This window comes from Schistocerca piceifrons, chromosome 1, assembly GCF_021461385.2.
Source record: "Schistocerca piceifrons isolate TAMUIC-IGC-003096 chromosome 1, iqSchPice1.1, whole genome shotgun sequence".
NCBI classification, from domain to species: Eukaryota; Metazoa; Arthropoda; class Insecta; order Orthoptera; family Acrididae; genus Schistocerca; species Schistocerca piceifrons.
Window position 1 is genome coordinate 1,005,180,179 of NC_060138.1, and position 15,603 is coordinate 1,005,195,781.

Consider the following 15,603-nt stretch of genomic DNA (forward strand, 5'->3'; position numbering starts at 1 on the left):
ATTTTACTTCCAAGGCCCCAAGTCACATCTCTTCACTTTTTCCAGAGAGCAACTTCGGCTGCGTCTACACAAGTTGTATCCCTTTCAGAACCGAAGCATTTCTGTCCGAATAAAAATGCTGACAAGAGATGCCCTCAGCCCTCTACTGAAATTATACTGAAATGACGCCCTCGGCTTTAGCCAATTTCGTGTGTGGGAGACAGCTCACGTGTGTGTGGATGGCCGCCGAGTAAGTGACGCCAGAAACCATTTCCAGAAAGTTAAGTGATTTAGACAGGAATATAATTTAGTTTAACGCCGACAACAAATTAAATACGTGCATTAGTGTATCGTTTAGTCTTGCCGTTAAAGGTTTGACTTTTCTTTGCGTATTTTTTCAGAAAACACGAAAAGATCGTAACTGCGCGAAGTCGCGCTTAGGCTTAAATTTTGTAAACGTATTTGTTTCTTGTTTCACGGTAATTTAGCTAGTTTCTCGGTAACTAATAAGTAAACTACCGTAAATAGCGTATAACTTCATTGTTTTAATACAGATTTCAGAAAAACAGCGTACCCTTATATCAGAAACTTGCCTATATACATTTGTTTATAGGCCTAATTCTCGTAACGTTTTTGAAGAATCAAAGTTAAAGTATCTCGTTTAATTGTCCTTTTTTTCATTCCATCGAGTGAAATATATAATAAATAGCGTATACCTTCGTTGTTTTAATACAGATCTCAGAAAAACAGCGGAATTTTAAATCAGAAACTTGCTTATATACATTTGTGAATAGGCTTAATTCTTGTAACGTCTTTTTTGATTTTCGGTAATTTAATTGATTTATTCTAGCTAAAGTATTATTTTTGCCATGAGTGAGAAGTGCCTGACTTGCCGTAGAATTGTTAGTTCCGGGGTTTGGTGTGATGGATGCAGTAGTTTTTTTCACTGGGGGGACTGCAGTGGCGTGGGTGTTGGGAAAGTGGATCAGGCTCATCAGTGGTTATGTAGGATTTGCAGCAGAGATAGGAAGATAGTGGAACAGGAGGGGAAAATTGCTGCCCTTCAGGCTGAGCTAGATCAGGCTAGGGAAGATCTGGACAGGTTAAGGAGGGAGAAGGGCAAAGAGAGGTGGGAAGTGGCAACAGGTAGCAGAAGGAATAGGCCTAGAACTAAGTCTGACAGTTTTGTGGTGAATGTCAAAAATAAGTTTGACCTGTTGCTTCAGCTAGAAACTGATGAGCCTCAAGCAGAGGTAGGTGTAGACAGGACACAACAAACTTTCAATAGGAAATTGAAAAAGAATGTAGGAAAGTCATCGAAAAGGAAGAAAGTTTTTTTGTTAGGCAGTTCTCATGCCAGAGGTGTAGGCCAACTTCTGCAGGAGGAATTAGGACCAGAATACCAGGTCACAAATTTTTTCAAACCAAGTGCTAGTCTGGATCAGGTGACAGAGGATTTAGGTTCACTCTGTAAAGGATTTACCAGGGAAGACACCGTGGTTATTGTGGGAGGGCCAGGGAACAGCATCGACAGAGATCCTGGGTACAGTATAGAGTGTGACCTGGTAAAGATTGCGTCGGCATCGAGACACACCAATGTTGAATTTGTATCTGTCCTGAGACGCCATGACCGGCCTCATTTGAACTCTTCTGTTGGGAGAGTTAATTTGGAGTTGGAACGGCTGCTTGTGTCGGGTGCGGGGGCTCATATTGGTGTGGTTCCTGTTGATTATCTCAGTAGGTGGGACTATACCAGGCACGGCCTACATCTCAACAGGAAAGGGAAGGGGAAACTGGCTGGGGTAATAGCAGGAAATTTAAGGGGGGGAGGCACTGCCATGAATGGTAAAATACCAGTGGTTACAGGTGTTGGAGCAGCACCTTTTTTAGGATAGGTAAGACAGAAAGATGTCAAGTTCTACGAGAGGTCAGGATTGAAACAAATCTTCAGTTTAGGAAAGAAATTCAACAGCACAATTCTAGCACATTGGATCACCAATCACAGCTAAAAATTATAAATTTTCACCAATCACCAGAAATTTTATCTCCACCAAGTTGTATCTCAGTCCTAGGTAATTGCATTGATGAACTAAAGTCACCCAACCCAATTGACATAATCTGCCTCTCTGAACACCATGTGACCACTGGTATAGGAACTAAGCCTAAGCACAATGAGAAACTCAGACAGGAGAGTACTGCAAATGTTAGAATAAGGAAAGGTTCTCATAAAAGTATAATTAAAAATAATGTAAGTATATTTCATCAAAATATTGGGTGTTTAAAGAATAAAGTAGATGAGCTTCTGGTTTGTTTGGAAGATTTAGAAGCTGAGAATGAAATAGATATACTATGCCTGTCTGAGCATCACATTGTTACTGATATGGATAAGGTAAATGTAAGTGGTTATAAGCTCTCTGCACATGTAATGAGAGAAAATATGGAGAAAGGAGGAGTTGCCATATATGTCAAAAGTTATCATTGTGCAAAAAGTATAGAAACAAAAAAGTTTTGTGTAGAGAAACATATGGAAGCATGTGCCTGTGAGCTTAAATTAAATAAAGGCACATGTATAATTGTAACTGTATATAGGTCCCCATCAGGAAATTTTCATCTATTTCTGAAAAATTTGGACTCCTTGTTGTGCTATCTGTCAGACAGGGGGAAGCAAATTATTATTTGTGGGGACTTCAATGTAGATTCTCTGAAAGAGGGTAATAGGAAAAATGACCTTGAAGTATTACTCGGTTCTTTCAATTTGACACCCGTTATTGATTTTCCTACTCGGGTGGTAAAGGATAGCAGCTCACTGATAGATAACTTCTTTATAGACCAAGATAAGTTTAACCAGATAAATGCTCAGCCTGTTGAGAATGGTCTTTCTGATCATGGTGCACAGCTAGTTACAATATATGACATAGCTCCATTCAGCAATACTTAACAGTCCTCCAAAGTAGTACGTTCAGTCAATGATTTAACAATTGCAAATTTCAGGGAAAGCCTACAGCAGTTAGACTGGGATGAGGTGTACCGTGAACCTGATGCCAATTTAAAATATAATTTATTTCATGACATTTTTGTAAATGCATTTGAAAACTGCTTCCCCAAGAAAATAGTTAAATATACTCGTAAGAAACCTTGTAACAAACCATGGCTTACTAATGGTATAAAAATATCATGTAACCGGAAAAGGGAAATGTATCTGACAGCAAGAAAGAGTAGTGACCCAGAAACTATCAAAAATTATAAAAACTACTGTGTTATATTAAGAAAAGTTATTAAAAAATCCAGGAGTATGTGTATCATGTCTGAAATCAGCAACTCTGATAATAAAATTAAAACAATTTGGAATATTATTAAAAGAGAAACAGGTCAACCAAGAGCAGAGGAAAACAGTATTACCATCAAATTGAATGAAAACTTTACAAACAAAAAGTCAGAAGCTGAAAATATTTTTAATAATCATTTTCAAAATATTGTGGATATAGTAGGATCCAGGTGTTCATTAGAAGATGCTAGGCTGTTAATGGAAGAGGCCATACCTATGCAATTTGATACAATTGAAATCTCACCCACTTCTCCCTCTGAAATTAGGAAAATAATAAACTTGCTTAAAAGCAAAAACTCACATGGAATTGATGGCATTTCCAGCAAAATACTAAAAGCTTGTTCTCAACAGATAAGTAAGATTCTCAGCCACCTGTGTAATAGCTCTCTGGAACAGGGCATTTTCCCTGATAGGCTGAAATATGCTATTGATATACCTTTGCATAAAAAGGGGGATAGATCTGATGTCAACAATTACCGTCCAATCTCCCTTCTAGCAGCTTTATCCAAAATTTTTGAGAAAGTAATGTATTCGAGAGTAGCTTCACATATCTGTAAAAATGAAGTACTAACAAAATGTCAGTTTGGTTTCCAGAAAGGTTTTTCAACAGAAAATGCCATATATGCTTTCACCAGTCAAATTTTGAATGATCTGAATAACCGAACACCTCCCATTGGGATTTTTTGTGATCTCTCAAAGGCTTTTGATTGTGTAAATCATGAAATTCTGCTAGACAAGCTCAAGTATTGTGGCATGAGTGGGACAGTGCACAAATGGTTTAATTTGTACCTAACTGGAAGAGTGCAGAAAGTTGAAATAAGTAGTTCTCGTAACATGCAAAGATCAGCACATTCCTCAAACTGGGGAACTATCAAGAATGGGGTTCCACAAGGGTCAGTCTTGGGTCCTTTGTTGTTCTTATTATATATTAATGACTTGCCATTCTATATTCATGAAGAGGCAAAGTTAGTTCTCTTTGCTGATGATACAAGTATAGTAATCACACCTGAGAAACAAGAATTAACTGATGAAATTGTCAATACTGTCTTTCAGAAAATTACTAAGTGGTTCCTTGTAAACGGACTCTCACTGAATTTTGATAAGACACAGTACATACAGTTCCGTACAGTGAATGGTATGACGCCACTAATAAATATAGACCTTAATCAGAGGCATATAGCTAAGGTAGAATATTCCAAATTTTTAGGTGTGTCCATTGATGAGAGATTAAATTGGAAGAAACACATTGATGATCTGCTGAAACGTTTGAGTTCAGCTACTTATGCAATAAGGGTCATTGCAAATTTTGGTGATAAACATCTTAGTAAATTAGCTTACTACGCCTATTTTCACTCATTGCTTTCATATGGCATCATATTTTGGGGTAATTCATCATTGAGGAATAAAGTATTTATTGCACAGAAGCGTGTAATCAGAATAATAGCTGGAGTCCACCCAAGATCATCCTGCAGACATTTATTTAAGGATCTAGGGATATTCACAGTAGCTTCTCAGTATATATACTCTCTTATGAAATTTGTTATTAACAACCAAACCCAATTCAAAAGTAATAGCAGTGTGCATAACTACAATACTAGGAGAAAGGACGATCTTCACTATTCAAGATTAAATCTAACTTTGGCACAGAAAGGGGTGAATTATACTGGCACTAAAGTCTTTGGCCACTTACCAAATAGTATCAAAAGTCAGACAGATAACCAACAAGTATTTAAGAAGAAATTAAAAGAATTTCTGAATGACAACTCCTTCTACTCCATAGAGGAATTTTTAGATATAAATTAAGAAAAAAAATATTAAAAAAATAAAAAAAATAAAAAATAAAATAAAAAACACAAAAAAATAAAGTTGTTATATTAACTTAAGTATGTTGTTAAATTAACCTAATTATGTCATGTATTGGAAAATTTGACTCGTTCCACATCATTACGAAATATCGTATTCATGATCCATGGAACTAGTATTAATCTAATCTAATCTAATCTGCTTCACCCTCTTGTGCTCCAGACTTCGCCTAGAAGAGATGTCTTTGTTGGGAGGCAGAGTCTCTGGCTCTGCGTCCCATGACCGATCCCAACATTACACCAACGGTCTCCTCTTCTGTTGCCCACTTACTTAGTTGTTCGTCCTCCTTGACTGGCCTACTCCTGGTAAATTTCTCTCTAGGTGCTTCTCTTGCATCCTGTACTCTAAAATATATTCTCTTTACTTTATCTACTTTCTTTGTTTATCATTTAACGCCAAGCCCGGACGCCCACTCACAAGTCCTGGCCGCTCGACCTCCTGTGCGTTGTCGCCACAAGTGGGACGCACTACCTTCTTCTCTAAAAAATGTCTGATAAGGTACGGGACGAGGACGTTCTCGAGGATGTTCTCCACGGAATCGGCGAAGAAAATAACACACAAAAACATTTACAGAAAGTGTAGGATGATACGACATGTGTTAAGACATCAGGGAATAACTTCTATGCTTTTGATGCAGCTGTAGAGGAGCAAACCTGTAGGGGAAGACAGAGATTGAAATGCAGTCAACAAATATTTGAGGACATAGGGTGCAAGTACTACTCTAGTTTTATAGAGTCCTTTCTCCTGCTTAATACGCGTATGGAATAGGATTCATAACTGGTACAAATGTTCCAGTAGACTAGGAGCCCCATACGAACCATTTTGTGACCATCGGTTAGGGAACGTGACACTTGCATGATGGAAGACCGACTCATTTAACCACTGATGTAAGACGTTATATGATGCGCAAATATGATTCAAGATGAATATGTCGAGCAAGGCTGAAACGTGACCTTCAAGATTACATGAACTCAGTCCTTTGCACATCTCTGTCTGTGTCCCACTCAAAACATGAGTGCGTGGCAACACGTCGCTAAGGCTGAAGAATTGGAGCAGCGAATTTTTCAGTCCAGTCAGAATTGCAAAACCATCCGAGGATGATCCAAAGAACTAGTAAGTCACTGCAGAGGAGAGTGCAGTATTGCTGTTAAATGCGAGACAAGGGATAAATCCTTAAACAGATATGGCTGCACAATAAATTATGAAACTTGTTGAAGTCGTATATACTGTTAAGGTATTTCATGGGAGAAATTAAAGCCCAGTTGAATGGGGATTCAGCCGAACAGTTTATGTATAAAATACATTTTCACTAAATAGAACTGTTACATATTGAATTCAGTGGCAGGATGTAGCCACGCATTTGCAGTTGTCTTGCCAAGAGCTCGCCTGTTCGCCTGCGGATCCACGTTCACTAGAACGCTTTTACTTCTGTTATAATATACTCTCATGCGAGTCCGTGTACTGATTATGATATACAACGCATGTGTGACCACCACAGTCACGGAGTAGTAGAGATTGATTCCCAACCGACAGCGAGCATCAGAGGAACACCATAGTACGTATAGCTACATTGTAGCGTCCATCTGCTTGAAAGATATTGCTAAGAAATCCCGCCAACTACGAGCCACGTGCAGCGATCCGCTTCCTACTCTCGGAATAAATAAAACATACCGAAATTTTTCGCCAGTAAAAATGGTTTACTGCAAAGCTGTTATGAACAGAACGAGTGTGTTTAAGTGGTGCAGGAGTTTTAGTTGAGACAGAACAAAAGTTCATGACGAACAGAGGGGTGGAAGGCCTTTCATTGTACCGATGAGTTGATGCAAGGAATCGATGAAACTGTTCGTGAAGACCACCGATTGACAGTCGAAGAAATTTCTTGCGATGTTTGAACAACTCTCCATAACTCTCTTATATTAGACACTCACAGATATGCTAAGATACCGGAAACTCTTCATAAGATTGTTCCCCAAACAGCTGACAGAGCAGCACAAGAATGCCGGCCGTTGTGGCTGAGCGGTTCTAGGCGCTTCAGCTCGGAACCGCGCTGCTGCTACAGTCGCAGGTTCGAATCCTGCCTCGGGCATGGATGTGTGTGATGTCATTAGGTTAGTTAGGTTTAAGTAGTTCTAAGTCCAGGGGACTGATGACCTCAGATGCTAAGTCCCATAGTGCTCAGAGCCATTTTGAACCAGCACAAGAATAATAGGGTCTGCAGCGCCCGCAAAGTTACTGAGGGACTTGAACAGGAGTATGAGTATTTTCTAATCTCTAATATGACTGGAGATGAGACGTGGGTGGCTCATTAAACGATACAAACAAAAAGATACTCTTGGTGTCATACCAACTCCTCATCTCCCAAAACATTGAAAACTACGACTTCGAGCAAAAAAAATGATGGCCTTAGTGTTTTGTAACGCAAAATGCATCATTTTGTTGATTTTCTAACTCAGGGGGAGACTATCAATGCACAACGATATTTTGAACCCTAAAGAACCGAAAAGAAGCATTGGCAACAAAAGGAGGGGAATGCTGACGTGAGGATTGCGCTTGTTGCACGACGACAGCCAGCCTCAAACAGCCTCAGCCACCAAGTAGCACTCGGACTAAAGTTGGGATGTTTTAAACCATCTTCCGTATTACCCTCAGTTGGGTCCGTCGTATTTTCTCCTCCCTGAAGGAACACCATAGCGGAATTAAATTTTCGACAGAAGTTAAAGCGCAGAAAGAGGTTCTGAAGGGGGGAAGTTGTCGCCGGAGAATTCATCTAAGAGTGCATAAGGAAACTTATGCCACAGCTCACCACATGATTGAATGGAAAATTACCCAATAAATCACTCTACAATGTCGTGTAAGATTTTTTGAAATACACTTCTCGTAAAAAACATAAAAATGCAGTACAGTTAATTTTTCAACCTGCCCCGTAACCCGCATATGTATATTGTAGGATTTTGACGTGAGAAACATTGGAATTTTTCTCTCCAGCGTCTTAAAAACATGTAAACGGTAGGTTGTAAAAACATGATGGAACTTCAGAACTGCGTTTCGTAATAGCTCAACGGTGAAGCGGCAGGCAGATAGGTACCTATACTCCAGCCCATCGCGGTTTCACGGACCGTGAAATGCTCTGCGTGGGCCGCCGCGGGATGCGTCGCGGGCAGGTATCGACCGCAGGGGGCGTGTGGTGCGGGCCAGCAGCCGGCAGCGAGAGGCAGGGGTACAGGCACGCCGGCAGGCGCCGGAGGGACGAGGCCTGCAAGCCGCCGGCTCGCTCTGGCTGCCTGCCTAGCGCGTACAACGCATAGCGGAATGCTTTAAATGGTACAACATTTCAGAAGCAATTGGTCCATGTCGAAATAGCGTGAGCATCAGTTGTTATCCTTCTGTAAATTCAATAATTTTGCTGTGCGCATCTGTCCTTTTAGTATACGTACATGTCAACAGCAGCTAACCGAAAGGTAGAACTGAGTCAAATGAAGACTACGCGCTCTCCGCTCTCTCGCCTATTGTGGAGCAGTACAAGCAGTTATCCATGAATTTTCAGCATATATTGTAGAGTGTCAAAACAACGTATCAGTTAAGTCCAGCTATCAGTTCAAAATGTCATAACTTGGAAATTATTTGAGATAAAACATCGTGGTTTATTGTAAAGAAGTGTAGCTGCTGTCAAGTTTTTTCTTTCCCTTACGTCAAGCTCGTAGATCTTCAAGGCTATATTCAAGTTCTGCCCATGTATGGGTCATCACTGCAGGATCAGCAGTTTTGTTCCGTAATTGATTGGAAAGGTAGACATGTGCTTTACTAATATTGTGTACATCCAGTACTTGACATAACTCCACAAAAGCAAATCTAATGGTATGACATCGGGAGAGTGCTTTTGCCATGTGATGGGACCATCAAGCTCCCTCCACCTCTCACAGGAAATGTGACATTCAACACATATAGCACGTTCAGTCTTCAAAACGTGGGAGGGGGGGTGCACACCATCACACCATTAAGCTGGAAGACGATGGAAGGCTGCATCTTTTCAAATTTGTGATAAGCTATTCGAGCATGTCCAGGTAAAAGCTTGCCCTTACGTTTTCCTCTGCGAAAAAAATAGGTTGAATACCATATGGTGCATCAGGTCACACCTAACATTAGTTTTAGGCTATCCTGGATGTGTTCATGCGTGCTGTGTGGGTTTTCGGTGTCCCAAATACTAACGTTGTACCGATTCGTATGTCCAGATATGTGTAACGTCGCTTCACATGAGAATAGGAACTTTTTCAGGTACGAATTGTCAGCACGTATGGTGGCCATCGTGGAACACACACGAATATATACCACAGAGGTCATTCGTTTGGCTTCAGTGTTTGGGCCTTTTCACTTTGTATGCAGAAAGGCGTAATCGCTTATGTGCCACACTATGGACAGTTTATAACTGAACCTTCACGGGTACACATATTCTGCCAGTATGTCACCATCCTTAGCAACAAATCGCATGTAACCAAGTCTCTTGTACATAAATATTACTGATATACTGCTACGCTATGACCAACTGATCCAGTTGTTTAAAAATGACTTTCTGGTCACTGATTATTACTGGGTTTTCTGTTCGTGGATTTGCCATCTGCAAAGACAGAAAAATGAACTGGGATTGTATCATAATTTTTCATTCATGCCTTTAATTACTTTAATTTTTCTTTTCATTTTATGACAAAATTTACAACATGTTTTACACTATCAATTTAAAGAAGATTGGGAGCAAAAGTAACAGGGGTCAGTTGTAACAGTTCAAATTTCGTGGGTAATATGAGTAACTGAGTTAACCGCCACTCACAGCGCTGTGCCATCCTGCATGCTCCATCTTTGTACCTAAGTTGAGTGATCTCAGTCACGAGTCGTGTTGTAATAACAGGAGTTTGTTTTTGCCTTTCAAAGGTTATATTTTTGTCTCTTGGTTCATTCTTCCTGCACATTTGCAGGTAAGCAATTTTAACAAAAAATTTTGTGTACACGTAAGTTATATACAGTTCTCTCAGAATCTTTATAGTAAAGAAAGAACCTTTCGAGGTAAGCCAGTGCGGTGTCACGTTAATTTTTGGTATGCTGCTCAGTGACGTTTGTAACATTGGGACAGGGGACGATTATAACATGTTACAGTCGTTCCCCTTGCCGAAATCAAAAGATTAGTGAATACCTCGAAGACTTTATGATAAATTTTATGAATAAAGTAACATGCGTGCAGGTAAAACCCTCATTCCATATTTTCATGAAGCTAGTAATCAAATAAAAACTACTAATAGAGGACAAATACCCCAATCACGTATGGAAGCGGCTTATAAAGAAGTTACCAGCTCAATGAAAAGCATTCGATGTGCTGCAAAAAGGTTTGATGTGGCAAGTGTCCTTATGTACATTTTATCAATAAAAGAAAAAAGGCAAAGTTATAACGTTCGTTAAAAACCTCACAATCGTGTATTTACTGTCGAAGAAGAAGCACGGTTGTGTGCATATGGGAAGCGAGCAACAGATTTATTTTGTGGATTATCTGCCGGTGATTTAAGTCGTTCTGCATACCAGGATGCTATTCGACCTTAAAATTCCACCTTCATGGAGTGAGAAAGAAATAGCTGGCGAGGAATGTTTAAAGTTTTTTTAAGGAATTCATCCTGATCCATACGACAACCAGAGGGTACGAGTCTCGTTATAACTACCAGCTTTACCAAACAAAGTGCCGAAATATCTTACGACAAACTTTCAAAAGTTTTAGATGAACAGAGATTCGAAGACAATGAAATTTACAATGCCAACGAAATTCGTCTAATAACAGAATAATTCCCTTCTAAAAATTAGCAACAAAATGAAAAAGCAAAATGATGGGATAACGTCAACAGAGTGAGGCACATTTGTTACGATGTGTATGGCGATCAGTCTTCTAGATAATCATGTTCCGCTCATGTTCATATTTCCTAGAAAGAAGTTTAATTACTATTTTATTCTGGGAGGTCCCGAAGGCTGTGTTGGAATAGCCAATAGTTCCAGATGGATGCAGCATGAAGCTTTCCTGTTCTACATGAAATATTTCGTGAAGCACACGAAACCAACCAAAGAGAGAAAGGTGCTACTTCTTTTGGATAACCACGACATTCATTGTCATTTACCCATCATAAATATTTATAGTGGGAATGGCATCGTTCTCCTATCTTTCCTGCCACACACTTCACATAGTCTTCAGCCACTGGATGTTTGCATATATGGTGCTTGAAAAAGTAATATTAGTGCAGGTATGGATTCATGGATGAAAACTCATAGTGGACCTAGGATGATTATTTTCGAAGTATCAGGTTTCGTTTATGCACATTTTAAGTGAGTAGGTAATAGTGATAATATACATTTAGAATCTTAAAATCCAGGAATTTTAACATTTGACAGGCAAGTGTTTCAAGACTTCGGTTTCACTCCATCTGTAGTAACGAGCCGGCCTTTGCCATCTGTTAATTGAGAAATAGCTCCACAATTTTCTAGCCCTGAGGTGACTACGTCTCCTAGACCATCAAGTAGCAGCTTTGGGAATCCCACATTTTCAATCAACTTTGATCCTGAAACTCCTGGACAATCAACGTGCAGCACTCCTGAAATTGTCATGCCTTCAGTCAACACTGTTCCTGGAATTCTTGGAGCATTAACTTGTAGTTTTCCTGGGACAGATACGCCTTCCAATTACGCTAGCTCAGGGCCTCCGGACCGGATCTTCTGCAAGTCCTGGCTCTTCAGCTATCACTTCTGCAACTCCTGGATCTTCAACTAACACTTCTGCAACTCTTGGACGTTCAACTAGTACTGCTCCGAAAACGGATCCAAGAATAAAACATTTTCCCATGGACTTGTACGTTCTCATACAAAAGCGAATTTTCAGAGCCTTCTGAAGCGCCATGGAAGACAGATATTAAAAAATTCCATCCCAACAAGCACCCCTGAAAAAAAAATTAAATCTACAGCAGAAGCAGTAAAAGCATAAGGTCACGAGAAAGAAAACCCCTATAAACGATACAAAGAACAAGCAAATTATGAGAAAGGTTAAAGCAACTAAAAGAAGATATGAATTTCAAAATCATGATGGAAGTTCCTCTACAGAAGAACACTTTTATTGCTATGTAGTTTGTATGGACAAATTTGTTCAAAGTTTACCGAACGATCAGTGGTTCAGTATATAACGCAAGTAAGTTTTGGGCACACATTCGTTGAGCAAAAGGAGAAGATCTTTGTCTGCGTGTCCCACTTATTTATCAGGTTAGCAGGTAGATTTTCTTTCATTTCAAATGAGTGATGCATTTCAACGAATAACTTCTTTATTTAATAATATGAAAGTATTAAAAGTGTAAATATTAACTGTAACAATTCCTTAAATGTGGTAATGTGTTAAAATATAATTAATGCCATAAAATTTTCTGCAACCTGAAAAAATGATTACACATTTAAATGCAGTTGCGGTGAGATTAACAAAAAGAAATAACAATGTGAGATTTTGTTCTTTTTTTTTAATTTTGTGTTGTAACATATAATTTCAATTATATTCGATTACCACTGTAAGTCACAACTGTTATTTATGTTGTCTCACACCTGTATTTCCATAAAAATATAACATTTTCAGTATATAAAGTATACAGCCAATCTGTTGCATAAGTTTAAGGAAGAAACCTAGACCAGGTTTCAATATTACCAAGTGCAACTTCTTTAAATGAAAGTTACCTATGATGTTTTAAATGTATAAAATAAACACCTAAACTACTTAATTCTTGACAACATTGAAATGGGGAACATGGAACTCAACTGGTACTTATGTAAATTACATGATGTTAGAATTTTAAACATATGTGATGAGTTAGGAGCTCAAGTCAGACAGCAGAAAATGTGGAATAAAGGGTGAACTATGCTTTACATAAACTCCTCAAAACAGAATGTGGTGTACAGTACCATCTGCTATACAATCCATAAGGCAGTATTTTGAACTAAAAAGATGATTTTCCACATTTTAATTTTCTAGTAGGTATCGTATGGGACTTCATAAATGATTGGTAAAGTAAGTGCAAAGATGTAATTTATGGAAGGCACAAAAAGAAATTAGATATACTTAAGAGACTTTCTTCAGTTGGTTTTCAAAAATTTCATCATAAATTTTTCAGCCAAGTGTTGCACGAGACAAAAATAAAATTTACTGAAGAGTGGAATGCCTTCCTGAAGCAAGGGCTCATATACAAGACAATGCCTAATTTACACATCCAAATGTAGTAGAAAATCTTATTGTAGATATTAGGATTGGTATCAATAGTATAAAAGTGGAAAATTCCAAGGAGGTTAGAATAGCCTGTGATGATTTTAACATTTTTAATAAAAATGAATTTAATGGTTAGTCTCCACAAATTAATTAATTAAAATAAATTAAAAATGTTGATGCTAAACTAAAGCAAAATGAAGCATTTATGAGAAAACCTGATAAAGATCATGCTGATGTTATTGCTAGTAAAGATAAACATGTCTCTAAAACATTAAATTTTTCGAAGAAAACAATGTTTCCTAACTGGAAGACGATTCTCCTTCCACCTTAGAAAAAAAATTTGGTATGTTGTAGGTGACGCCAAATATCCATTAAGGCTTTTCTTAAGAAACCATTGGTTAATATGAATCCACAAGTTCCTAAGCTACGTTCTCAGTTCAAGGTCAATAAAAGTAATCACCGGATGTAGCCAGTTGTAGCAAATAGTCGGATGTTGATGGATAAAATAAAAGCTTGGACTGTAACCAAGAGAAAAAATTAATTTTGCTTGTCATTACTAATTTGCCAATAATGTACAATTTCAAAAAACTGTTTAAAATGTGGAAAAAAACCTGCATGCCTTGAAAAGAGATATAACAGAAGAAGAGTAAATGAAATGATCATTGGCATTATGGCCCAGGAGGCCCCTTCTGAGGGAGTTTGGACGCCAAAGCCATATTGGGCGGCTTGAGAGTCGGTTATGTTGAGATAATGTTGAGGACAGGACAACACCCATTCCATGAGCGTAGAAAATCTCCAACGTAGCCAGAAATCGAGCTCAGACGCACTGCACGGTAGACACACCACTCAGCTAACCAGGCAGACACAGAAGAACTTATGAATCGTATACAGTTACTAAAAATGGTAGTTAAATAAATATATTTTGAATTTAATGGGAAACTGTGTTATCAAGCAGATGGGCTTTCAATAGGTAACCTCTCTGGCAGAAACTTCTAAAAATTCACTAGAAGAGAGATTTTTCAGAAGGTATGCTGCTACAGAATTAAGCATTCAGTCTTACTCTAGGTATGTAGGTGATATTTTGATGATATAGAATGGTAATTATGAAGGCTGTTAACAAACTTTTCAATGTTTAATAATCATCAGGAGAAATTAGTTTCGCTTGCAATTTACAAAACAAAAAGCAAGAAATTACTTCTACCTAAACTTAGCCATAGTAGCTGACAAAATAATTGTTGACACCTTCCATAACGCAACTCATATTTATCAGATTTTGCCTTCAGATTCAACACAATTATTCAGCTGTTCATACCACTATAATCACACCACTATTACCTGTTAAATTAAGGAAATAAATTAATTGCTTAAAACAGGAGCCTTTAATGAAGGTTATAGACCATCATTAGTGGAAAAAAGGAAATAATTTTATTGATTTTTACTACATTTTGTCGTAGGCAGTTTTACAAAAATTATTTTATTACTTTTGTATCTTTTATACGTCTTGTTTCTTATATCACACATAATTTACTCTGTTGAAAACATGTAAATATCAGTCATACTGATGTGTTAGTGCAAGAGTTACGAATTTCATACAGCTTTGCGTGTATCACACCTAGTTTGTGGCATGCTCTACACCATGTTTACCTGACATCGAATCTAAGTGTCACAAGTTCCATCCAGTTTCTGTTCTTTTAAAAACGTGTACCTATTTTAAGAAGTTTTATGGTTGTGGTAGAGGACTTTGCTCCACATTTTCTGCTGTGCGGCTTTACATATTGAAAATTTATTTACAGTTTCTGCTGTTCAGTCATGTTTGAAATTGCGAAATATCACATTCGTGTTGACCAAATATCATATCACAAATAATTACGGACCCTAGAAACACAAAACTTCAGAAATAACATAATTTAATTGTTTACAAATGTCTGACATAGAGGCAAAAGGTGGAAAAGCGTTAAATTGACCCCAGTCTAACCCTTCATATGTGCCTTCCTTCAAAACTATATTAAATTCAATATTTTATCTTGTATATTTTTTAAAGTGTTTCACCATCAGGGATTGTTAAATCATGATATATTGTAAGAGGAAATCTTACTGCCATTTAGTCGAGTTTTTGTTGCCATTTCATTTAAATGAATGAACACAGGATTAGATTCATTTAAATTGTAAACTCTTC